The sequence below is a fragment of the Tachypleus tridentatus genome, chromosome 13 (assembly GCF_004210375.1).
Source record: "Tachypleus tridentatus isolate NWPU-2018 chromosome 13, ASM421037v1, whole genome shotgun sequence".
NCBI lineage: Eukaryota > Metazoa > Arthropoda > Merostomata > Xiphosura > Limulidae > Tachypleus > Tachypleus tridentatus.
The window spans coordinates 62,827,903-62,842,534 of NC_134837.1; the positions used below are offsets into that span (position 1 = coordinate 62,827,903).

General features: G+C 35.0%; 1 pseudogene across 3 annotated transcripts in view; it reads right to left on the reverse strand.

Moving 5' to 3' along the window:
* LOC143240550 (serine/threonine-protein kinase SBK1 pseudogene) overlaps positions 1-14,632 on the reverse strand; it is a 62,580-nt pseudogene that overhangs the window by 36,763 nt on the left and 11,185 nt on the right. The window contains exon 1 of one of the 3 annotated variants that reach the window (XR_013021814.1): positions 2,898-3,011. The exons of 1 other annotated variant lie outside the window; for it this stretch is intronic. The product of XR_013021814.1 is annotated as a serine/threonine-protein kinase SBK1 pseudogene, transcript variant X2 (transcript). Of the gene's footprint in view, positions 1-2,662; positions 3,012-14,632 lie in introns of those variants that run through there. One more of the 3 variants, XR_013021813.1, reaches the window with a different exon arrangement.

Here is a 14,632-nt window from a genome sequence, read left to right on the forward strand (position 1 = left end):
GTTTCTACCAATCCCACTATTCATTGGTAAAAAAGTAGCCTAAGAGTTGGTAGTAGGTGATGGTGACTAGTTGCCTTCCTTCTAGTCTTACACTTCTAAATTAGGGACGGCTAGCAAAGATATATCTCCTGCAGCTTTGCGCGAAATTCAAAACAAACAGACCCATACGAGGAAGTGATAACTAACGTATATAACACACAAAGAAAGTTTTTTATACAATCAAACTGTGCATTCCTGATATTTCAAACGTGAAGGTTTTATTTACGATGTGTAAAATGTGTATATAATTTATGGTGTATAAAATGTGCATTTTTTTTCAAATCCATAGGAAAAGAAAAATGACGGAGAATATCGTACGACAGGCGGGGGGGGGGGGAGGTCGCTGTGCTTCACTGCATTACTCTGTAGCATTTCTTAAAAGATTAATACCTGGCGATATTCTTTGTGTGTATCGATTTAGCTACATACAGTTTTTCAGTGGACGACCCTTCGATATTTTACACAAATTCTAATATACAAAAAAATGCCTAACAAAATTAAGTACCATACTAGTTTTATTTCCTTTTTGCTTTTCCATCTTTAATGAAATAAAAGAAGACACATCTTTAAGCTTTATTAATTATCGTAAAATGAAACTATATCTAAGCTTCTTTAGATGTGCTTGAACTTGTCTCTTTACTAATCTATTTTTTTTCGTCTGTATCTCTTTCTTTTATTGTCTGTCTGAACCTTCTTATTCAGTTATGTTTGATTTATTTATCCGTTTATATTTTTCAATTGGTTATTTATTTATGTATTTATCTCTATTTTTATTTATCTGCTTATAATACTCTTTCTAGATGTCCGTTGTTTACTATTTATTTTTTGTCAGTAATTTCTTTTATGTTCTCAATGTTTTCATTATTTGATTGTATCAATATTTCTTTATCTCGATTTACGTAATTGTTTGTCTGTATCTGCTTGTCTCTCTATCTATTCTTTGTATTTAGCTGTATTTATTTTCCTTTCTATTTGTACTTTTTGTTTATGTGTTTATATCTACAGTCGTCTTCCATTTGTCTCTTTAAGTTGTCTGTAATTATGGTTTCAATTATTTGTTTATATTAATCTTTATCTATTTGGATTTGTTTTTCCAGTTTTCTGTTATTGTCACTTTATTTACCCATGTTTATATTTGTATTTGTTTATAATTATATTTTAGTTCTCCATTTTTTCTTCCTTATTTACTTGTATTTATTTCTTTATCTATCTGTTTATATTTCTCTATTTGTTACTCTAGTTACCTATCTTTCTAGGCATTATTTATATTTGTACTTCGTTATTTCATCTTCAATCTGATCCAAGTGACAATTATTTTTGTATATCTATCTACTTCGATCTTTTTCTGTCTATCTATCTATCAAAAAAGCCTTCTATTATTTCTGCTTTTATTTAACTTTGCTGCTTTTCTCTTTATCTGTGACAATGTCTAGATTTTTTTGTCTATCTTTCTACATGTATTCGTTAATCTATTTAGCTATGAGCTAAATGGATTGTATTTAATTAGGTACTTACATAGAACCACGTTTTACAGTTTATCTATCTTCCCTTTGTTTATTGAGCTGCGTCGCTATTCATACACACCTACATGTTATTGTATCGAGTAGCAAGACGAGAAACGTATTAGCTTAGAATTTCACATGAACTGTGTCCGTCTTGTTTCTTAAGTGGAACGTGTATACTTCGATAAAATAGGGTGAAAACTAGGTGGAATGATGCCCGACTTCTGTTCAATCTTCTATAGATAAAAACCTCTGATGACGAGCTTTTGTTTTTATTTATATGTAACGTAAGAAAGGATAGTTTGGTGTTTTAAAGTTCTCTGTTTCTATCGAAGAGCACAAAACTATACAAATTACCAGCTACAGAAGTGTAAAAACTGAAGCCAGTAGTTTAATAGGAAACAAAATAAAACCTATATTCTCATCATGTTATTTAGTATATCTCTCTATGTGATAAATTCGTTTCGGATGTCAAAACGTCTTTCATGCACAATGAATGGTTTGTATAGAAAATGGTTTCTTATGGAAAAGTTTCCAACCGAAAGGCAAGTTTATAAACAATAAATGTAAAACAGCAAAAGTCAGATATTTCTTTTCCTGACTTCACTTGCACCATAAACAACTTGCAGTTTGTTTGTTTCCTCTATTTCGCGCAAAGCTACACGAGGGCTATCTACGATAGCCGTCCCTTAATTAGCAGTGTATGACTAAAGGGAAGACAGCTAGTCATCACCACCCACCGCCAACTCTTAAGCTATTCTTTTACCAATAAATAGTGAGACTGATCGTACCATTATAACGCCCCACGGCTGAAAGGGCGAGCATGTTAGGTGTGATCGGCGTTCGAACCCATGACCCTCAGATTACGAGTCGAACTTGCTGTTTATAACAAACAAAAGCCTTATTTTATTATATTTCTGTTGGTCACATTAGAAGATTTAACGTGTAAGAAATACAACAGACTTAACTCCAGTTAACTGTCGTTCCTACGGGTGTAACCGAACAAAGATGTTTAGATAACATTATTGGATTTAGGCCTTTACTATAATTACAGCCAAAAAAATCGTTATTCGAAAGGTTGTAAATATATGTTTTCACATTCTAATAAACGTTTTACTCACCAATATGTCAGCTCAAGAAATCGAAACCCTAAAGTCACGGAGTATGCTATTTTCGTCACAAGCACTGATTTTAGAATTACGTAGTAAACTATGCGTTAACCATTATACGACATGAAGTTTGAAGCTGCTAATCGTATTGAATATATATATATATACTCGTATATATTCAGATCGTTTATGACTTTCACCACCCATCAGACAAAATATCAATCTTAATGTTTCCACCCACACTCACCACAACTAGCCGAGAGCTAAAGCAGGTTGTTACGACACCTATCTAAAGAGATGCTCTGTGAGCTGTGTTCCTACTCAAATGGAAGCAGACTGCACGTATCGTCGCCACGAGGTGGAAGCAACGTCAAATCAAACGAAAGAAAGGGATATAAAGTGTTAACATTGAAGAATACCAGTTTGTAAAAAGTGTAACAGTCGGAGTTGAAAATGAATAAAAAAAGAGTATTCTAGGAAAGTGGTTCGTCAATGTGTTTTGTACAGTTTACTGGTTCGTCAGTGTATTTTGTCCAGTTTATTGGTTCGTCAATATGTTTCGTACAGTTTATTGGTTCGTCAATGTGTTTTGTACAGTTTATTGGTTCGTCAATGTGTTTTGTACAGTTTATTGGTTCGTCAATGTGATTTGTACAGTTTATTAGTTCGTCAATGTGTTTTGTACAGATTATTGGTTCGTCAATGTGTTGTGTACAGTTTATTGGTTCGTCAATGTGTTTCGTACAGTTTATTGGTTCGTCAATGTATTTTGTACAGTTTTTTGGTTCGTCAATATGTTTTGTGCAATTTATTGGTTCGTCAGTGTGTTTTGTACCATTTATTGGTTCGTCAGTGTGTTTTGTACAGTTTATTGGTTCGTCAATATGTTTTGCACAGTGTTTGGATCGACAATGTGTTTTGTACAGTTTATTGGTTCGTCAGTGTGCTTTGTACAATTTATTGGTTCGTTAATATGTTTTGTACAGTTTATTGGTTCGTCAATATGTTTTGTACAGATTATTGGTTCGTCAATGTGTTTTGTACAGTTTATTAGGACGTCAATGTGTTTTGTATAGTCTATTGGTTCGTCAATGTGTTTTGTACAGTTTATTGGTTGATCAATGTGTTTTGTACAGTTTATTGCTTCGTCAATGTGTTTTGTACAGTTTTTTGGTTCGTCAATGTGATTTGTACAGTTTATTGGTTCGTCAATGTGTTTTGTACAGTTGATTGCTTCGTGAATGTGTTTTGTACAGTTTATTCGTTCGTCAATGTGTTTTGTACAGTTTATTGGTTCGTCAGTGTGCTTTGTATAGTTTATTGGTTCGTCAGTATACTTTGTACAGTTTATTGGTTCGTCAATATGTTTTGTACAGTTTATTGGTTCGTCAGTGTGCTTTGTACAGTTTATTGGTTCGTCAATGTGTTTTGTACAGTTTATTGCTTCGTCAATGTTTTTTGTACAGTTTATTCCTTCGTCAATGTGTTTTGTACAGTTTATTGGTTCGTCAATTTGTTTTGTACAGTTTATTGGTTCGTCAATGTGTTTTGTACAGTGTATTCATTCGTCAATGTGTTTTGTAGAGTTTATTGGTTCGTCAGTGTGCTTTGTATGGTTTATTGGTTCGTCAACGTGTTTTGTACAGTTTATTGGTTCGTCAATGTGTTTTGTACAGTTTATTGGTTTGTCATTGTGTTTTCTACAGTTTATTGCTTCGTCAATGTGTTTTGTACAATTTATTGCTTCGTCAATGTATTTTGTACAGTTTATTGGTTCGTCAATATGTTTTGCACTATTTATTGGTTCGTCAATGTGTTTTGTACAGTTTATTGGTTCGTCAAAGTGTTTTGTACAGATTATTGGTTCGTCAAAGTGTTTTGTACAGTTTATTGGTTCGTCAATGTGTTTTGTACAGTTTATTGGTTCGTCAATGTGTTTTGTACAGTTTATTGGTTCGTCAGTGTGCTTTGTATGGTTTATTGGTTTGTCAATGTGTTCTGTACAGTTTATTGGTTCGTCAACATGTCTTGTACAGTTTATTAGTTCGCCAGTGTGGTTTTGTACAGTTTATTGGATCGTCAATGTGTTTTGTACAGTTTATTGGTTCGTCAATATGTTTTGTACAGTTTATTAGTTCGCCAGTGTGTTTTTGTACTTTTTATTGGTTCATCAGTGTGCTTTGTACAGTTTATTGGTTCGTCAATATGTTTTGTACAGTTTATTGGTTCGTCAGTGTGCTTTGTATGGTTTATTGGTTCGTCAATGTGTTTTGTACAGTTTATTGGTTCGTCAATGTGTTTTGTACAGTTTGTTGGTTCGTCAGTGTGTTTTGTACAGTTTATTGGATCGTCAATGTGTTCTGTTCAGTTTATTGGTTCGTCAAAGTGTTTTGTACAGTTTATTAGTTCGCCATAGTGTTTTGTACAGTTTATTGTATCGTCAATGTGTTTTGTACAGTTTATTGGTTCGTCAATGTGTTTTGTACAGTTTATTGGTTCGTCAAAGTGTTTTGTACAGATTATTGGTTCGTCAAAGTGTTTTGTACAGTTTATTGGTTCGTCAGTGTGCTTTGTATGGTTTATTGGTTTGTCAATGTGTTCTGTACAGTTTATTGGTTCGTCAACATGTTTTGTACAGTTTATTAGTTCGCCAGTGTGGTTTTGTACAGTTTATTGGATCGTCAATGTGTTTTGTACAGTTTATTGGTTCGTCAATATGTTTTGTACAGTTTATTAGTTCGCCAGTGTGTTTTTGTACAGTTTGTTGGTTCGTCAGTGTGTTTTGTACAGTTTATTGGATCGTCAATGTGTTCTGTTCAGTTTATTGGTTCGTCAATATGTTTTGTACAGTTTATTAGTTCGCCAGTGTGTTTTTGTACTTTTTATTGGTTCATCAGTGTGCTTTGTACAGTTTATTGGTTCGTCAATATGTTTTGTACAGTTTATTGGTTCGTCAGTGTGCTTTGTATGGTTTATTGGTTCGTCATTGTGTTTTGTACAGTTTATTAGTTCGCCAGTGTGTTTTTGTACAGTTTGTTGGTTCGTCAGTGTGTTTTGTACAGTTTATTGGATCGTCAATGTGTTCTGTTCAGTTTATTGGTTCGTCAAAGTGTTTTGTACAGTTTATTAGTTCGCCATAGTGTTTTGTACAGTTTATTGTATCGTCAATGTGTTTTGTACAGTTTATTGGTTCGTCAATGTGTTTTGTACAGTTTATTGGTTCGTCATTGTGTTCTGTTCAGTTTATTGGTTCGTCAAAGTGTTTTGTACAGTTTATTAGTTCGCCATAGTGTTTTGTACAGTTTATTGTATCGTCAATGTGTTTTGTACAGTTTATTGGTTCGTCAATGTGTTTTGTACAGTTTATTGGTTCGTCAGTGTGCTTTGTAGAGTTTATTGGTTCGTCAATGTTTTTTGTACAGTTTATTCCTTCGCCAATGTGTTTTGTACAGTTTATTGGTTCGTCAATTTGTTTTGTACAGTTTATTCCTTCGTCAATGTGTTTTGTACAGTGTATTCATTCGTTAATGTGTTTTGTACATTTTATTGGTTCATCAGTGTGCTTTGTACAGTTTATTGGTTCGTCAATATGTTTTGTACAGTTTATTGGTTCGTCAGTGTGCTTTGTATGGTTTATTGGTTCGTCAATGTGTTTTGTACAGTTTATTGGTTCGTCAATGTGTTTTGTACAGTTTATTGGTTCGTCATTGTGTTTTGTACAGTTTATTGCTTCGTCAATGTGTTTTGTACAATTTATTGCTTCGTCAATGTATTTTGTACTGTTTATTGGCTCGTCAATATGTTTTTCACTATTTATTGGTTCGTCAATGTGTTTTGTACAGTTTATTGGTTCGTCAAAGTGTTTTGTACAGTTTATTGGTTCGTCAATGTGTTTTGTACAGTTTATTGGTTCGTCAGTGTGCTTTGTATGGTTTATTGGTTCGTCAACATGTTTTGTACAGTTTGTTGGTTCGTCAGTGTGTTTTGTACAGTTTATTGGATCGTCAATGTGTTCTGTTCAGTTTATTGGTTCGTCAAAGTGTTTTGTACAGTTTATTAGTTCGCCATAGTGTTTTGTACAGTTTATTGTATCGTCAATGTGTTTTGTACAGTTTATTAGTTCGCCATAGTGTTTTGTACAGTTTATTAGTTCGTCAATTTGTTTTGTACAGTTTATTGGTTCGTCAATGTGTTTTGTACAGTGTATTCATTCGTCAATGTGTTTTGTACTTTTTATTGGTTCATCAGTGTGCTTTATACAGTTTATTGGTTCGTCAATATGTTTTGTACAGTTTATTGGTTCGTCAGTGTGCTTTGTATGGTTTATTGGTTCGTCAATGTGTTCTGTTCAGTTTATTGGTTCGTCAATATGTTTTGTACAGTTTATTAGTTCGCCAGTGTGTTTTGTACAGTTTATTGTATCGTCAATGTGTTTTGTACAGTTTATTAGTTCGCCATAGTGTTTTGTACAGTTTATTAGTTCGTCAATTTGTTTTGTACAGTTTATTGGTTCGTCAATGTGTTTTGTACAGTGTATTCATTCGTCAATGTGTTTTGTACTTTTATTGGTTCATCAGTGTGCTTTATACAGTTTATTGGTTCGTCAATATGTTTTGTACAGTTTATTGGTTCGTCAGTGTGCTTTGTATGGTTTATTGGTTCGTCAATGTGTTCTGTTCAGTTTATTGGTTCGTCAATATGTTTTGTACAGTTTATTAGTTCGCCAGTGTGTTTTTGAACAGTTTGTTGGTTCGTCAATATGTTTTGTACAGTTTATTAGTTCGTCAATGTGTTCTGTTAAGTTTATTGGTTCGTCAATATGTTTTGTACAGTTTATTAGTTCGCCATAGTGTTTTGTACAGTTTTTTAGTTCGTCAATGTATTTTGTACAGCTTATTGTTTCGTCAATGTATTTTGTACAGTTTATCTCGTCTGTTTTATGTGCTCGTTATGATTTTCTGTGGGAATAATATTAGTCAGCTGCTCTTAAAGAAAGAAAGTGCGACGTGGTGCGACACTTAAAGTGTGAACCCATGGTTCGCGTCCCCTTGCTGCAAAATTAGTGCTTCACATCTGGAGGTCTTGCCTGTTCAGTAAAAGTAGTGGTTGGTGCTGTTTACTAGATGCCTTCTCTGAATTCTATCAGGTAAATATTAGGGACAACTAGCACAGATAGTTTTTGTATATCTATGCGCAAATACATACGCAACAAACTTAAACAAGGAAACCTAATTTGAATGACAGCCATATTAGAGAATCATTTAACGATACCTTCAGACGATATTTACAATAGCATATCCGTTCACACGCCCATAGTGTTTAATAAAGCTGATTGTTTTGTATAGATGGTTTTAAAATTATTGTATTTATATTTCGTAAGATCCTGCTTTTTATTGTAGCCCGGATATTGTGAGTAACGCAATCTATAATACTTGCCTACTTATTTTACATTATTCGGTATAGAACGTGGTTTTAACTATTATCAGACTAGCGACTAGCACAATGAGGGAGGAAATTCGGTGATATTCGGTACCTAATTATCTCTGAAGAGCGCACAACAGAAGATAACAAGAACAATAATTTCTGAAGCCGTAGTGGATAACAAGCGGAGTTGTTAAAAATGAATGGTTTGATGATAGTGTCTCATCTTCATCTCCTGTAGTCTGTGCTTGTATTGATCGATCAAACAAAATAAGTTATCCCTTTCTGAAGCTTTTATTAGAAAACAGCTGTGTGATATTCGTGTTTCTCTACAGTTTTTTCATTGCACCGAATTTGTTTGCTTGTTAGGAATTTAGAGAGAGAAAAAAACTGCACAATGAACTACGTATGCTGAGTATGACCGGGGGATCGAATCACAAATTCTATCGAGGTAAGTATTCAGTCTCTCCATTAACCTGACTCAAGGAGCTGACTAAAAATAGACCCAATTTACTATTTACAGAATGCTATAGCTGATGTAAAAGTACATCTTTATCCATTCTTCTTGAAATTTTATAAATGGTCAATATTAACTTGTTTGGTCTGGTATGGCCAGGTGGTGAAGGCAATCAACTCGTAAACTGAGGGTCGCGTGTTGGTGTCCTCGTCACACCAAACATGCTTACCCTTTCAGCTGAGAGAACCTTATAATGTGACTGTTGCTCCCACTGTTCGTTAATAAAAGAGTAGCTCAAGAGTTAGCAGTGAGTGGTGATGACTAGCTGCCTTCCCTCTAGTCTTACACTACTAAATTAGGGATGGCTACTCTTTCACCAATGAATTGTGGTAACGACCGTCACTTTATAACATCCTCATGGCTTACAAGTTTAGTATTTTTGGTGATGGAGACTCCAACATGCGACCCACAGATGGGGATTTAAGCACCCTAACCATCGGGCCATGCTAGGTCTCTGAACTATTAAAATGTATTGTGTAAGTTTAACAGAACATTTATAAGTACCAAATAGCCTTTCAAAGTACTCTATCCTAGAGTTAAAATTCTCATCAGAGGATATAACATAGGCCCAGCATCAAATTCATTATTCGTTGGTAAAAGAGTAGCCCAAGAGTTGGCGGTGGGTGGTGATGACTAGCTGCCTTCCATCTATTCTTACACTGCTAAATTAGGGACGGCCAGCGTAGATAGCCTTTGTGTAGCTTTGCGCGAAATTCAAAACAAATAAAACAAGAATATAACATTAATGACCAAAAATTAAAGAGTCCTGGCGATACACAGTACTGTACAAAAGTGTTAGAACAAGAGAATATTTAGTCATTCTTTCCATATTATAAAGCTAATTCTTCTATGCCATTACAGAATGTAAATTTCAACACTTTTACTCATCTGTAAAAGTCAGTTTCACTAGCTACGCAACAGGTAGGCGAGACTCCACGGATATAGTAAGAAGAGTTTGTAGTTTCCTGTGTAGAAAAAGTATCCAGGACTGGAGGAATAACCAATATTGGAATAAGCTGAGTTATTTCGACTTATCTTAGGATTAACCTACACATAACCTCTGGAAAAGCACGCATGTTGAACATGTTTGAAAGAAATATATCATTCACAGATTTCTTCCATTGACCATTAAGGATATTAAATTGCTTATGAGAGTCTTGTAGACAGCTGGATATTCTTCCAGGGCATTCAAATATCTGAAAACGAAGCTTTTTCCTTGCACAGTTGAGATATTTGGTTGGTATAACAAGTACATAAAAACAGGGACACTTGTAGTCATTTGAATGAACAAAATGATCAGAGAGTAAAGAACTTGGTTATATACTGAAAACTTCTGGATTAATATTAATAAAACTTGTTTAAGCTGAATTTTGATTACTCGAAAATTTTACTAAAAGTATCAGTTTCAAAGTTCTAATGATTTAGTTACAGGTACTGCCTTTTTGAAAAGTATACGTTAAATCTAAAATGTCTATAACATTTTTCTGATTATGTGTCATGTCTCTGGACATACATTTACTCACACTGATATTGTTTGTTGAAAACGCCTCTCAAGTACGTCTAAGAATCTCAATGAACATCCTTGAATAGCATATAATTGTTCCCTGTTGTTTCATTTTTAAATTATCAAGGGTATTACAGTTCTAATTTATATGTATATGAGCCTTTCACGTTTGTATGGTTGTTATAATAACAGAGACTGGGCTTAATAAGTGAGAATGTATGGTACAACTGCAAGATTATACACAAATAGCTGAAAGTGGTTAAGTACAGCTTTTGGCTTCCGGCTATGGAAATCCATTAACACTTCACTCAAATGCAAATGTAGAAAACCATAAATCGAATTTAAAGTAATCTATAGGTAATTTCTCATGTTCATCAACATTTAATTTCTATCCAATTAAAAATAGTTATTATTATCTACTACCATTACCGAAAACTTCAGAAAAATCCTTCAAATAAAGTGTGACCACAACTATTTGTTTTATACTTTAACAAAAAAAATATCCACTACTTGCTGAATATTTCAGTGTCACAACTGAAAATATTCTTTCACAAACGTCAACAACAACATAAGTATCCTTCATGATGTTTTACAGTAATTACAGTTCCAATTTTTATATTCCCTTTGTAAGTTTCAAGTCAGAGTCTTTATTTTTTATTAATATGTTGCTGGAAAATCATGTTAATATAGTTCATTCACTAACGTTTTCCTCCCACCTCAGAAGCTCAGCAGTGAGTCTGAGTGCTTGTCACGCTGAAAAAATGAAGTTTGATACCCAGAGCACAGGTAACCACTTACCAAGTGTCTCTTTTTCTTAGAAAGGAACAGGAATTATTTTGTTTAATTTAATCACTGTATATTAATAATGATTAAACTGTCTATTACTCACACGTAGTAACTATGGCAACTTGATCAGGTTGAGTTAACTTACTATGTATGATTGCTGTACTGTCATCTCTGAACTTTCACTCTTGGTGCCATCAAATTAATATATTCAAGTAGAATTCATCCAAACTAAGGCTATTTAGCTAAAGCTCCTTGAACTACGAATAAAATCTGATCTGTTTACCACAATATAAATTAAAACACACGCAAACTGGCAAAGCTAAATACGATGCTCGACAGTATAACTAATTTTGCTTGTGATTTAGATAACAACAAACACTAGAAGTCAAACTATCACAATGTTGTATTACCATTCTTAATGAAGTACTTATACAGTGGGGTTCACAGAAGAACAAATAAGCTTGATTTAGAGTGCTGATTCAGAGCATACCTCGCATGCTGTAGATATGAAAGTCATTCACAGGTCACAGGTCATTGTGGGTTGAGTAATAGGAACATATACGTTACACTTACATACACACAAGTAATCTCAAGTGATTTTTGCTCATTTTCATCACAAACTTAAAATATTGTGTTTGGATAACCAGCATCACAGATTCAATCCGTTAAGGTATTACAAACATTAATACCCATTTCCAGTCCCGTCATTTAATAACTCAGCAGTCTTAGCTGTGCATTTAGCGATTGTCGCATAGTCTGTTTCACATACATTCCTTGAATACTTGACTAGATAGTGTGAGCAATAAACACGATACTTCTAATACGTATCTCACTACCAAAATTATTCGGTAGCTCGGAATTCCGAGCAATCATTAACAATAGTGTGAGCTGTCGATTTTTTAGAAATTGCATATATTAACATTTTTTCGGTTATTTTTTGTTTGTTTATAGTTAAGCAGAAAGCTACACGATGAACTAGTTGTGCTGTGCCTACCAGAGGTATCTAAATCTGGTTTCTGGTGTTATATACTGCTCATTGTGACATCGTAGGTGGGGCGCATCTATTAATATCAGTTGATGTAACTGGAAAATCGAGCAGCTAACCCACAGAAATATCTCAATGAAATTTCTGAATAACTTAAAAATAATAGTCGCAATAATCAGTGATGTCGAGAAAACTCACTTGTACAGAAATATATATGTAAAAACGGCTCGTTTGGGTTGAGAAAATATTTTACGTAGAGGAGTGAACAACGTTTCGATCTTCTTTGGTTTTTACGAGCCGTTTTTACATATATAATAATCGCAATGCCCTTTTGGTCCTGCTAATCTTTTAATCAATGAACTGTCCTAGTTTTATGATAATTACATGGTAATTATGATGCATCACATACTCCTTTTGTGAAACAACACTTGATACATTGGAAAACAGGAAGCCCTATTTCCTTTCAGCCGTTGATTTTGGTCAGGTAACCATCTTAGCTTATTGCATGGCTTCTACTCTGGCATTTCTTCGTCTAACTCCTCTTAGTGTTTATAGCATATTCTATTTCACAAATTAAGCTAATATCATGCAAAACACTGCCACTGTTATTTCTTTCTAACCAGCACGTGAGAAACATATCAATAGCTTATAGATTACTCTAGCCAATATATTCAACTTGCAGAGCAAAACTGCCACAGCTTGTAGTTTTATGGGTTGAGTTGGAAGAAGACAAGATAAGGACTATACCAACGAAAACTAAGTTTCTTTTGAGCCACGGGCGCGTGTCAAAATCACATACATTTTCTATGGTCAAACTTTTGTTCCTTCACTGTTTTATTCTAACACTTTTCTTGCTCCATAGTGACCTTTCTTAGTTGCTGGTGTTCATGTGGATAAGCTAATCTAGACCTTAACTATTTCATGTATTACTTTCATCACTATAACACATCCATTAGATGGGGCACATTAAGCAGTAATTATCCGTTCAGTTGGAGTAGCATTTACTTGACATCTGTATTACCAATTCCGGGCATTTCTAGGCTATTTGCGCCAAACAATCCTGTAAAAAATTCAAAATAAAAGTAAAATTATTAAAATATGTAAAAAGTAATTATGTTAAAAAACAAAGGCCAAGTTTCGAATTAAAAACTTCAATAGAATTTAAAAGTCAATGGCCATTAAAATTTAAAAACACAACTAAGATGGACAGTATCACCATCGCCAATGACACTGTCCAATGTCAGGGATGAACCTGTGGTAAAAACACGTCTAAAATGGTGCTGTCACTCCTAACCGTAACGACGGCATGACAACAAAATGTGAGCTATTGTGACTTCAGTGTCACACAGACCACACATTGGTGCGTCAATCCCTAATAAAAAAAAATGGTGAGTTAGAAACTGTGACAAAAGGAAAGCCTAGCCAGGACAACTTCCTCCTTCCGATCCTTACGGAAGCAAGACAGCTAAAGAGCAAAAGAAGGTTTGATCTGGAATAGCTTGTTATCACATTGCCCACTCCAAGTCGACTGCCAACGGGCGCGGAGCCGAGTCTTCAATACAGGACAAAAGCCCGTGTATGGGAGAGGCATGGCCGTGACGGCACCAGAGCAGATAGACTTAGCTGTGGTGTCAGCAGGCTCGTTCCCGTGAATACTGACGTGACTCAGTATCCATAAGAACTGGATAGAAATGGGAGATCAAGAGAAATGAGTCAGTCGGTTTTGAATATCAATGATACTAGGGTGAGAACTAATATGAAGCGATTCCAGGGACAGCGGAGAGTTAAGCGAGTCAATATGAATAGTACAACTCGTGTACTGTATGGTTTCTACATGAGTTAGGGCATATAATTCGACAGTGAACACAGAAACTGTAGAGGGGATTCTGTGTTTAACAACAAAACCACAACTTACTATGGCATAGCCCATAGAGTCACGTCATTTCGAACAATTGGTATAAATGGGAATGGGAGGATGGTTCGAAAGATGTTCAGCAAAAAGAAGACCATACTTCCAATAGATAATATTCATCTTCCTCAGACGACTCAAGGAAAGGTCACGTTTGGGGTTGGTAATAAGTCATTGTTGGATGGGCCGACCAGTGGAGACGGCAAAGTCATCCAAGGTCAAACTCAGTTCAGCCAGCTACACTTAGATACGAAGGTCAAAAGGAACAATGACAGACCGTCTATTCTGAAAAAGCGTGCCCCACTGAGGAAGAAAAACACAACCTCAAGTGGGATGCTGTGGTAAGGACTGAAGTTCTGAAGTGTACAGTAAAGACAGTTGCAAACAGTGAATGTGTGGAGAAAGTTCATGAGATTTAATGTTCAAACTCTGGACTGGGGAAGGGCAGAAAGCCGCGTGCATAGCCAATGGTAAACAGAGTCCAACATTCTCAAGGTCAAGGTTCTGGCAGAGCCATAGACCAAAGGCTAGTAGTCCTGTTTTGATCGAATGAGAGCACAATAGATCTTTAGTATAGAACATTGATCCACTTTCCAAGAGGTGGAAAGAGAACATGGAGAATATACAGTGCCCTTGTACACTTGACACATAGCTGAATGATGTGAGGAATGAAAATCAGCTTATAGTCAAATATAAACCCCAAGAACTTTGCCTCAGGGACCATAGAGAAGCACAAATTCACCGAAACGGAGCTCTGAATCAGGGTGAATACCCCGTTAGTGGCAAAAATTCATGCAAGTAGTTTTAAAGAGAAAGAAGGTAAAACTGTTTGCTGCGGTTTATTTCAGTAAATGATTGAA